The sequence below is a fragment of the Lactuca sativa genome, chromosome 1 (assembly GCF_002870075.4).
Source record: "Lactuca sativa cultivar Salinas chromosome 1, Lsat_Salinas_v11, whole genome shotgun sequence".
In the NCBI taxonomy this organism is placed as follows: Eukaryota; Viridiplantae; Streptophyta; class Magnoliopsida; order Asterales; family Asteraceae; genus Lactuca; species Lactuca sativa.
Genome location: NC_056623.2, coordinates 89,810,061 through 89,820,418, shown reverse-complemented (window position 1 = coordinate 89,820,418; position 10,358 = coordinate 89,810,061). Strand labels below are relative to the sequence as shown.

The following is a 10,358-nucleotide window of genomic DNA, read 5'->3' as shown; positions in this document are numbered from 1 at the left end:
ATAATTACCAAAATACCCTTGGAAGTCAACTGGTCAACCCTTGGTCAAGGTCAAAGTCCTCAGTCAAAGTTAACCTTCCTGGTTGACACTACTCGCCGTGTCAAACCGTTGACTCGTCGAGTTCCTATGCTCAGAAACTCCCATGCCACGACTCAACTCACCATGTGCCCCCAAGACTCGTCGAGTCCAACAAGCTCCGAGTCCCTTCCTACTCAACTCACTGAGTCGTCCCTCGACTCATCGATTCACAGCTCAACCAAAATGGTTAGGACTTCTCGACCAGACTCGCCGAGTCCGAGAACAGACTCGCCGAGTCCAAGGCAATATTCAACAGACTCGCCGAGTTGTTCTTCCAACTCGTCGAGTCCATGCACATATTCATACAACTCGCCGAGTCGCTTCAGTTCTTAATCCATACAGTGGCTTTCTACGCCATGCAACAACTCCGTATTGTAGATCCAAGCTTCTAGGGCATGATTATCACGTAGAGTTGCAAACTTTACGTGTATGCAAGGCTCTAGGGGCTCTAAATGACCAAACTAAGCTTCCAATGGAGCTTTACACCTTAGAAGAGTCTCATCCTTGCAAGAACTAGAAACTTTATGGGCTTAGGAGTCAAAAGAGGTTCAGATCTGAAGTTTCAGCTTCAGATCTAGCTTCCATAATAAAATTCCTTAACCAAGGAAAGCCCTAGCCTCCACATATGAATGATTCTAGAAGAAAAGGTTAAGATAACAGCTTATTACCTCCCAAAACGTGCCCAAACTGGAGTGGGATCTTGATTCACACGAAATCCTTGGTGCTATCCTCTTGATCTACAAGTCCTCTTCACAAAGTTCACTCCTCAAAGCTCCAAACACTTCTCCAAGCTCACACTCTCGGATACTAGGGCTTCTGGAACTCTCTGGGGGATTAGGGGTCTGGGTGAAGGAAATAAAGTCCTTTAAATAGGGGGCAACCCCAAAGATTAGGGTTTTTCTCATTCTAGCACCAACTCGCCGAGTCCAGTCGCTGACTCGCCGAGTTGGTCACTTTAACATATGACCAGAACCGCGACTCGACTCGCCGAGTCTACCCATCGACTCGCCGAGTCGATCTTCCTTATTTACACTAAGAACCCTAAACTTACACTTCTGAACTCTTGGTGTTACAAAATAAATGGGTTGATCCACCCCCGTTTATATTTTTAATAAAAATTATTTTATGTTTAAATGTATTTATGTATCAAGTATTAATATTTAATAAGTATTATATAATTTATACCATTGATTCATAGACCATTTGACTTTTTTGACATTTTAACTCGTGGTGTATGACCTAAAGCCGTAAGTCGTAACATGTAAGGCTAAGACTGTAACCATTTTGTCCATTTGCCCTAAATAATAATGTCAAAATCAAATGGCATATGAGTGTATCTCCCTCTTCCAGACTTCCAGTCTCCCGGACTCTTACAGTCCTACTTTCCCCTATGTTACTCTTGATCAAGATCAGGTATCGAAATGGTGTTTGGAGAATTGACTTTGTTTTTTGGGAGAAAAAAATGGGAAAATTGGCTTTTACTTTAGCACTTGTATTATCTATGTTTGTATTAATGTGTAGTTTGAACATGTTTCTATGAATGTTTTTAATTTTATTTTGGATGTTTAAGACTTAAGTGTCTAAAATTCGGATATGTTTGCATCAACCATCAAGAATTTTTTCATGTTTAATTGTCAATTTTATTTATGGAGTCTAACCCACACACTCAAATTTGACCCACGAACCCGCCAACTTTTGAACCCGTATAAATAAATGGGTTGGCGGGTCATATATGGGTTTATGTTCCAAACCTGCCAACCCGTGACCTGTATATTTAAATGGGTCGTGTTTGGGTTGACATATTTTGACCCGTCAACCCACCAACCCGCGACATGCCAACCCGAACACGACATGATTAGCAGGCCTAATATATATATATATATATATATATATATATATATATATATATATATATATATATATATATATAAGGTGTAAGACCCATGTATTATATGAGTTCATTTTAAAGAAAACAAATATGAATCTTTAAACATTTTAGAAGTTTGAATTTATGAAAAAAATAGAAAAATATTGAATTATTAAAATTAAATTTTTTCTTTTTCTTTTAAATTAAACAAATAATTTAGATAAATAAACAAAGGAAACTAATAAACTTTAGTTTTGAATTTTTGAAATTAAAAGGAAGTCAATTAATGAAATTCATATGCATTTATTTTTATATTTATTGCAATTATTATATTTAAATATTATGTGGAAATTAATAAAATGAAAAAAAACCACAAAATGAAAAATGGAAAAAAAAAATTAATTGAAAATAACCACAAAATGACATGTGGCCAAATCAATGAGAGTGTGACATTTGACAAAAAAGTTCTTTATTTATTAGGGAGGATATATATATATATATATATATATATATATATAGGGAATGGTTAAATGGAAAACATAAAACAAACCTAAAAAAAATCCTAAAAATACATAAAAAAAAATACTTAGAGATCACAATTTTTTTTTGAATTTATATTATTAAAAATCGCAGCTTTTTTATAAATTCGCAAAAAAAATCGATTTTTTTTTTGTTATTTCAAATAAAAAATTTCAGCGAAATTATATAAAAAGTTGCGATTTTTAAGAATATAAAGTCAAAAAAAAGATTTGTGATCTCTAAGTATTTTTTATATGCATTTTTATGGTTATTAGGGATTTTTGTTTACCATAGAACTTATATATATATATATATATATATATATATATATATATATATATATATATATATACACACACACACACACACTACCCGTTTACCCGCACCAAGCGCCGGTGCGGATATTTTATTCAAAAATTAAATTGTAGAGACGATTAATTCTTTTACACAAATAGTTTACTACATATAAACAATTATCAGTATAATTAAAATAATAATATATAAATGTACACTCTTGATTACAAACCCGATTATGTCAAACTGTGCAAATGTTAAAATAATAATATATGAATGTACACTCTTGATTACAAACCCGATTAAATATTTGTTTTTTTTTTTCAGTATAATTATGATTTATATTTTTTTGTAACAACAGACAGGTAACAGATAAATCGACACTTAAGTAACCAATATATAAGTCACAGGACCTTGATCCATTCCAAATTTCCCATCTTTTTCCACCTTTTCACTTTCTCTCACCTTTGACTTTGACTTTGACTCATTAAAAACCCCTAAAATCCCCCTTTGTCTCAAACTCTCCCAAGAAAAAACTACTTTTCGTTTCGTCTTATGCCCCCACACAACACTATCCTTATCCCAGCTTTTTACCTCATTAAACAATAGACTTTCATTCCATGTTTTGAAAACCGGACCGGACCGGCCGGTCGACCGGTTCAACCGGGAACCGGTCCCGGATCCGGTTCTTAAAGGCCAAAAAACCGGTAATCGTTTGAACCGGTGAAAACCGGTAAAAACCGGTCGAACCGGTCAAAACCGGAAATTTTAAAAAATATTTATTTTTTCATTTTTTGTATTTTTTATATAATTAAATATAATTATGACATCATCCGGTTTTTCCGGTTTTTGAGACCGGTCCGACCGGTTGGACCACCTGAACCATCAAACCAGTAAGACGACCGGTTCGGTCTCCGGTCCGGTTTTCAAAACCTTGCTTTCATTCTCTTTCACATCATCTTTCATTCTTGGAACAAAAAATTCCGGTTTTGCCCCTGCCACCGCCATTCTTGGAACACCCAACACGTTCACAAACGAATAAGGAGCATTATGTCTTTTTTTTTCCCATTTGAAGATGAAAAAGCAGACAAGAAAACATCTTTAACATTTCTCACGTGGATCCCCGTTTGACTTTGACTTTGACTACTCAAGGTCCTACTACCTTTTGAAAGTCCAACCACTACATGATCTGTTTTAGGCCTTAAAGATTCCACCTTTTTGTCTTCTAACATTCAAGGAATTGAAGAGAATGAAAACTGATCTTTGATGGAGATGGAAGGCAGGATCTTGGGGGTGGGGTGAAGTTTTTTTTGGAGGGAGTTGAATTTTTTTGGGCGGTCAACGGCTGCCCCTTCGGCCCATCTGACCATTGCGATTCGTGAAGTGCGATTTGGGTCGTATTCGATTCGTTCAACTACACCTACTGGTGAAGTGTTGCGTTTTAGGTCAATTGTTCTTTGTGACCGTTTTTCCCCTCCCCCTCTGTAGAAAATTGTGATACGACCCTTTGAATTTCTACCTGCTGACTTGTCTTTACCTGTAACGAATTGCCTAAGTGGCCTTTCAGAGCTCACATTTTGAGCACCTGTAGGAATACGATAAATTCAGTAAAGCTATTTTTTTTTTTGGATAAATCATAGATGAATTTCAGATAACAATATAATCAGTAATGTTCAAATCCTAAGCACCACATCTCTACAATCAAATTAAGAAAGATGGAAATGACATCTCTCAGGTACTGATTATCCATCTTGGATTGAAAATATGCAGCTTTAAATACCAATTTCTTTTTTACTTTATCAGCATATGATTCATTCTTTCAATATATTTGCATTTTTACATGTACAAATAAGTGTTTACTGAAATGTACATGAACAAAATCAACTCTTTTTATTTAAAAGAGTATACCAAGGTCTAGGAATTCCAAAGAAAGTTTCGCTTCTGATGTCAAAAAGGTTGTTTCTTATTGTAAAATTGAAGCTAGGGTTCAACAAGAAGAGCAACAAGCAAACAAATTCAAAAAGTCACCTGTTTCATCAGCAATTCATAAAACACGTGTTTTCAGCATTACTATTACCAAATTAACACTTTGAGAGAACCAATATACCAACAAAGTTGAAACCTCAAAAACAGAACTTTGCCTTGGGTGACTACCGATACCCTTAAGCATTTTGATCCTTATACAAACGTGGGTTTTGAGGCTAGAGACACACAAACGACACTCGAACATGTAATAATTTGAAAGAGCTAGGTTTGACATCAAAACTGGAACAAAGAATCTGTATTTTCACATTAATTCCGACATCAAATTCAATATTCATTGAGCCCCTTTTTTAGATTTATTTCTCTTGAACATGACAATTTCAACTTTGAATTTGCATTTTAAAAAAAAACTTACGGGTGATAGAGTGCTTTGATCTCATCTGAAAGCTGTTAATCCTCAAAGTAATCTCAAGTTAGTGGTGCGAGTGTAGAGGAAAGAGGAGATAAAGAGAGAGCGTGGTGGCTTCTTGTCACCGAAAAAGTGTTGCGAGAGCACAGTAGGTGGTGGCGACGGCGATCATATACAGATACAGTGAGTGGTGCGAGGTTGGAGAGTGGGCGGTGATTCACTACCGATGGTGATGATGACGATGAGTTAGGTGGATGAGGTGCGATGTCGACTTTTCAAAATAGGGTTTTTGCTATTTGTTTGAGGGAAAATGCGAGTGTGGAGGACAGAGGAGAAAAATAGTATGTTTACTTTTTTTTTATTCAATTTATGAAACGTCAATGTTAATGTCATTAATTTGTCAAACGAAAATGTGAATATTTAATGCAATTAATTTGTAAAACGGAAATGTGATAGGAGTATTAAAAGGTATGAATAAATTGATTGTATGTTATACAGTAGGTGTAGTACCTCTTAAATTTCAAAAAATGCGCAATATCCTTAATAATATAGTGTATATATATATATATATATATATATATATATATATATATATATATATATATATATATATATATATATATATTCATTTGAAATCATGTTAATTTTATAAGATCGTAAGACGCAATCTAAAAATAATTTTAAAATGCAAAACAAAAGGAAAAATCCGATAATTCTTTTTTTTTTTATTATTATTTTTGTCATTTTCTTTACCTAAAAAAATAAAAATAAAAATAAAAATAACCGTTTTTTTTTTAAAGAACATATGAAATATTCTGATAGAATATTACACTGTAGATATTCCAATGTGAGAACATTCTAGTATTTTAGTAGATTTTTCAGATATGTAAAATATTTTAATATTCTACTAAAATATTTTAATTATTTCACAAATATTTTCAAAAAAACGTATTTTTTTAATAAAAAAAAGAGGAAAATAATATTTAAAAAAATCGAAAATTTTTAATTATTTGCATTTTAAAAATATTTTTGTATGTACAAAATAAGTGGTTAGGATTGCGTCTCTCCGTCTTACAAAATATAATGGTCTCATATGAAATAACCATATATATATATATATATATATATATATATATATATATATATATATATATATATATATATATATATATATATATATATCCTGTGTATCGCAAGACATGTTTGGACTCTTTTGGGGAGCAAACAGTTCACTGTAAAGAACTCCCGGGGTTCAAATACAGGCACGATATGGTTAGGGATGTCTTGTTTGATATATTTAAGCGTGTCGGGGTTTCCGCTAAGAAAGAGACACATGTTAATTTATTGACTGACCCGACAGAAGGAAGGTCAACCCTCAGACCGGTTGACATTTTGATTTTTGGATGGATCGGAGGGAAACACTCATGTGTGGATCTTACAGGGGTATCCTCTCTCGTGGGCCTGAGGGCTGGGGGTTTCACAGCGGGACATGCTGCTTTAAAAGCAGCTACATGCAAAGTCACCAAACATGAGAGATCGTGCATGGAAAAATCAACACATGTTCATACCGTTTGCATTTGATACGTTTGGTTTCTTCGCACCGGATGCGGTAGAGCTTCTTAAAAGAGTACAACGAATCATGGATAGTAATGTTATATCCCCTAGATCTTCGGATATAATCTTTAAAAGAATTAGTTTAACATTTAAAAAAGCTTAGCAGCAAAGCTTGTTGTCCGTTTGTCATCTCACTCATTGAACGATGACAATTAAAAAAATTAAAAACTGAATAAAAAAAAAAAGTTCCGTTATAACAGGATACAAACCCTGTTATAGTAAAAGGTGTACAAGGTAAGATTTGGGTAAAAGAAGTACAAGTGTGTACGAAGATATATAACCCGTTTAGCAATTGCAATCAGATAAAGACATGGCTTGTTTTTCTCAAATATATATATATATATATATATATATATATATATATATATATATATATATATATATATATATATATATATATATATATATATATATATATATATATGGCAAACCAATAATTTTTTAAAAATTCAAAATAAATTGGAAAAAGCTTGGAACAAAATCAAAGTTTTGGACATTCCAGATTGTTTTGGATCAAAATAAAGTTTTCGACAAAAGGACTAGTTTTGCAATTTTGTCTTTAGAGAATAGTAAAAATAAAACATGTTATAATAGGCCAGTTGAATTGGATAAATGAGTGGCTAAATGGGAATAGGGTTCGTGAGTGCGATGTGTACGAACCGTGCAAGTTTAGAAATTAGAACATGATTTATCTTTTTTAATATAATTAATAATATAATTTTATAACTAAATAATAATAATGAATATTTAACAAAAAGTAAAATAAAAATACGTATAATATTTAAATGGGTTGACAAGTAATCCAATCCAACTCATTTAATTAAAAAGGAGGTTGATACATTTAATTAAAATATCAATCAAATCTATTAATTTTAGGTTAGGTTGATCTTTATAGGCTCTAAACATTAGTGATTATAGTAAATTATAAAATGGTCCGGTTGTATACAAATTGCACTTTTAGGGGTCGTTTGATAGTTGCTGACTGGGTTAGAAGCCGACTGGGTTAGAAATGCTTACTGAGTCCATATCTGATTGAGTTTATGCTGTTTGATTATTTATCTGAATGGTTGTGCTGAATGAAAAAATGACCATATTACCCTTGTGTCATCTCTTTATTCTGGATAAAAAAATTATAAAACCACAAATTATCATATAAAATCCAAACTAAACATACATCAATTAAAATCCAAATACAAAGTGTAATACAAAATCCAAATACAAATTGTCATAAATAATAAAAAAAGTACACCATTTAACGTGAACCATTTGAAAGTAACTGATTAGCAATCTGGTCACGCAAATTAGTCATATAGTTAACGACTTCTGAACCCCATTCTATGCCTTCTATGTTTTGACCCTCATTTCCTCCACCACCCACATTATGACTAACCATAGTGTTTTATTCAAAGTTCGTAAATAATTCATCTTCAATATCGTATTCCTTATAAAATTATGGACCGCAACACAAGAAATGACTATGTCTCTTTGCACTGGAAAAGGATAAGGAGTCATTTGTTTTAAAATTGGAAATCTCGCCTTCAATACACCATAAGCATGTTCAATGTAATTTCTAAGTTGTGCATGAGCATGATTGAACATTTCTTCCTTAGTCAAAGCTCTGTTTCTTCGAAAATCGGCTAACCAATACCTAGTATTGCGGTAGGGAGCCATAAATCCACGGGTGTTGGTGTATGCGACATCACAAAGGTAATATTTATCTGTAGATGTATGAAAAATTTATCATATAAATAATATAGATAATAAAATGTATAGTAAAGTTACAAACCTGGTGGAGGGAATGGAAATCCGGAAGTTGGGTTAAATGCAACTTCTTTCAAAACTTTAGAATCATGTGCTATGCCCTCCCATCCAGCCCATACAAAGGTGAATATCATATAAAAATTACAAATTCCAATTACATTTTGATAACATTCACCTTTTCCTCTTCCCCTATAACGAGTTTGTTGATCAACAGGCACAACTGCATGTACAAGTGTTCCATCTAGTGCACCTATTGCTCCGGGAAATATCTGCATTAGCCGTCTATGTCGTTCTGAGGTATTTCTTGTTGAATTAGACGAGGTTGGTACTATAATTTCTCGTGCAAAACACATCATTGCACGTAAGACCTCATGAAAACATTGATGAATCGTTTGTGTGGAGTGATGAAATCTTTCTTTAACGGCTCGAAAACGTTCATTATGTCCTATAACATGTAAAAACATAGCCATCTTCTCTTCAACGCTTATCGTCCTACTAGATTGCAACCAATTTCTTTGTGTAAAGTGATTGCATAATAGTACAAATGCATCTTGTGAAAGACGTATCATATCGTAACATTGTATAGGACATCCGTGTATCAAATCTTGCGTATACACATATCCCTTTGCTACCTGTTCGCTAGCTCTTATTCTTTTAATTATTCTTTGCCTTTGTCGAACCAACATCAACCAATACCACGAGAATATAAAAAAATATAAAAAGTCACCTTCTTTATCCATGTGTCCTGTTAGATGTCAAATACAAATTACATTTTAATCAATAAAATAACAATCAATAACATAACAATCCATAACATAACAAACCGTAACATGTAAATACGAAAAACATAACATTCCATAACATAACCGCACCTAAGAAAAACAATCCATAACATAACTAAACCATAGAATACTAATGTCTAACAATGAACCATAACATACTAAAGTCAAACAATGAACCATAACATACTAAAGTCAAACGTAACATGTAAATACTAAAGTCAACCAACTAATCCAAACTTTTTTCCCGCATTTGTTACCCACGACTCACAAGTTGACAAGTTAAGGCGCAACCAAAATTTCCTATTACCAGCACTTTCAGCAAATAACATAAGAGCAGTGGTGTATTTCGGATCATATTCTCCCCACTCCAAGCTTTTCAACTTCGCCATACAAGCATCCATCTCCTTGTCAAGATTATTTGCTTCGGTGAATGCTTGTGCAGCCTTGATAATCTCTTTTCCAACTTCTTTCAACTCATCATCAAGTGTGGTTTCTTTAGGACCATTTCGTTTGCCCCCCCCCCCCCCTTGTTTTTTGTCCGCCCAGATGATTCCTCACTAGTAGGTTGAGGTACTGTTGAGCTTGGGGTATCTGCATGAGGTGCTGGTGTTGGGTTTTGAGCATTCTAACACTTCCTAAGTGTACATGCAACCCTAAATACCTTGGATCTATGTTTTCTCTATTATACATGCAAATAAGAACTTCCAAGGTATTATCCTAATCTAGCATACAAAACAATAATGTAACAAGATAGAATACATACCTCTTGATGTAGAAAGTCTTCATGAAGCTTGAGTGCTTAGTGCCCCAAGTGTGACACCTCAAATGGAATCACAATCATCAAAATACTTAGAATGACTTGAGAGAATTCTACACTCACCAAAATCGGCTAGCCCTTTCTTGAATACTACTAGTGTCTCTAGTGGCCGATTTTTCCTCAATAATAAGATGCTTATATAGTTACACAATTAGGGTAAACTCTTAATTGTCATGGCTTTCCATTTCCTTGGATCCATGGGTACAAATACACCATGGAGCATCCATGGACCAT

The 10,358-nt window shown here is 33.6% G+C and overlaps 1 pseudogene; it reads right to left on the bottom strand.

The window, feature by feature from the left end:
• Nucleotides 1-3,071: 3,071 nt before the first annotated feature.
• LOC111896920 (60S ribosomal protein L2, mitochondrial-like) lies at nt 3,072-5,181 on the bottom strand (annotated as a pseudogene).
• Between the last annotated feature and the right edge of the window lie 5,177 nt (nt 5,182-10,358).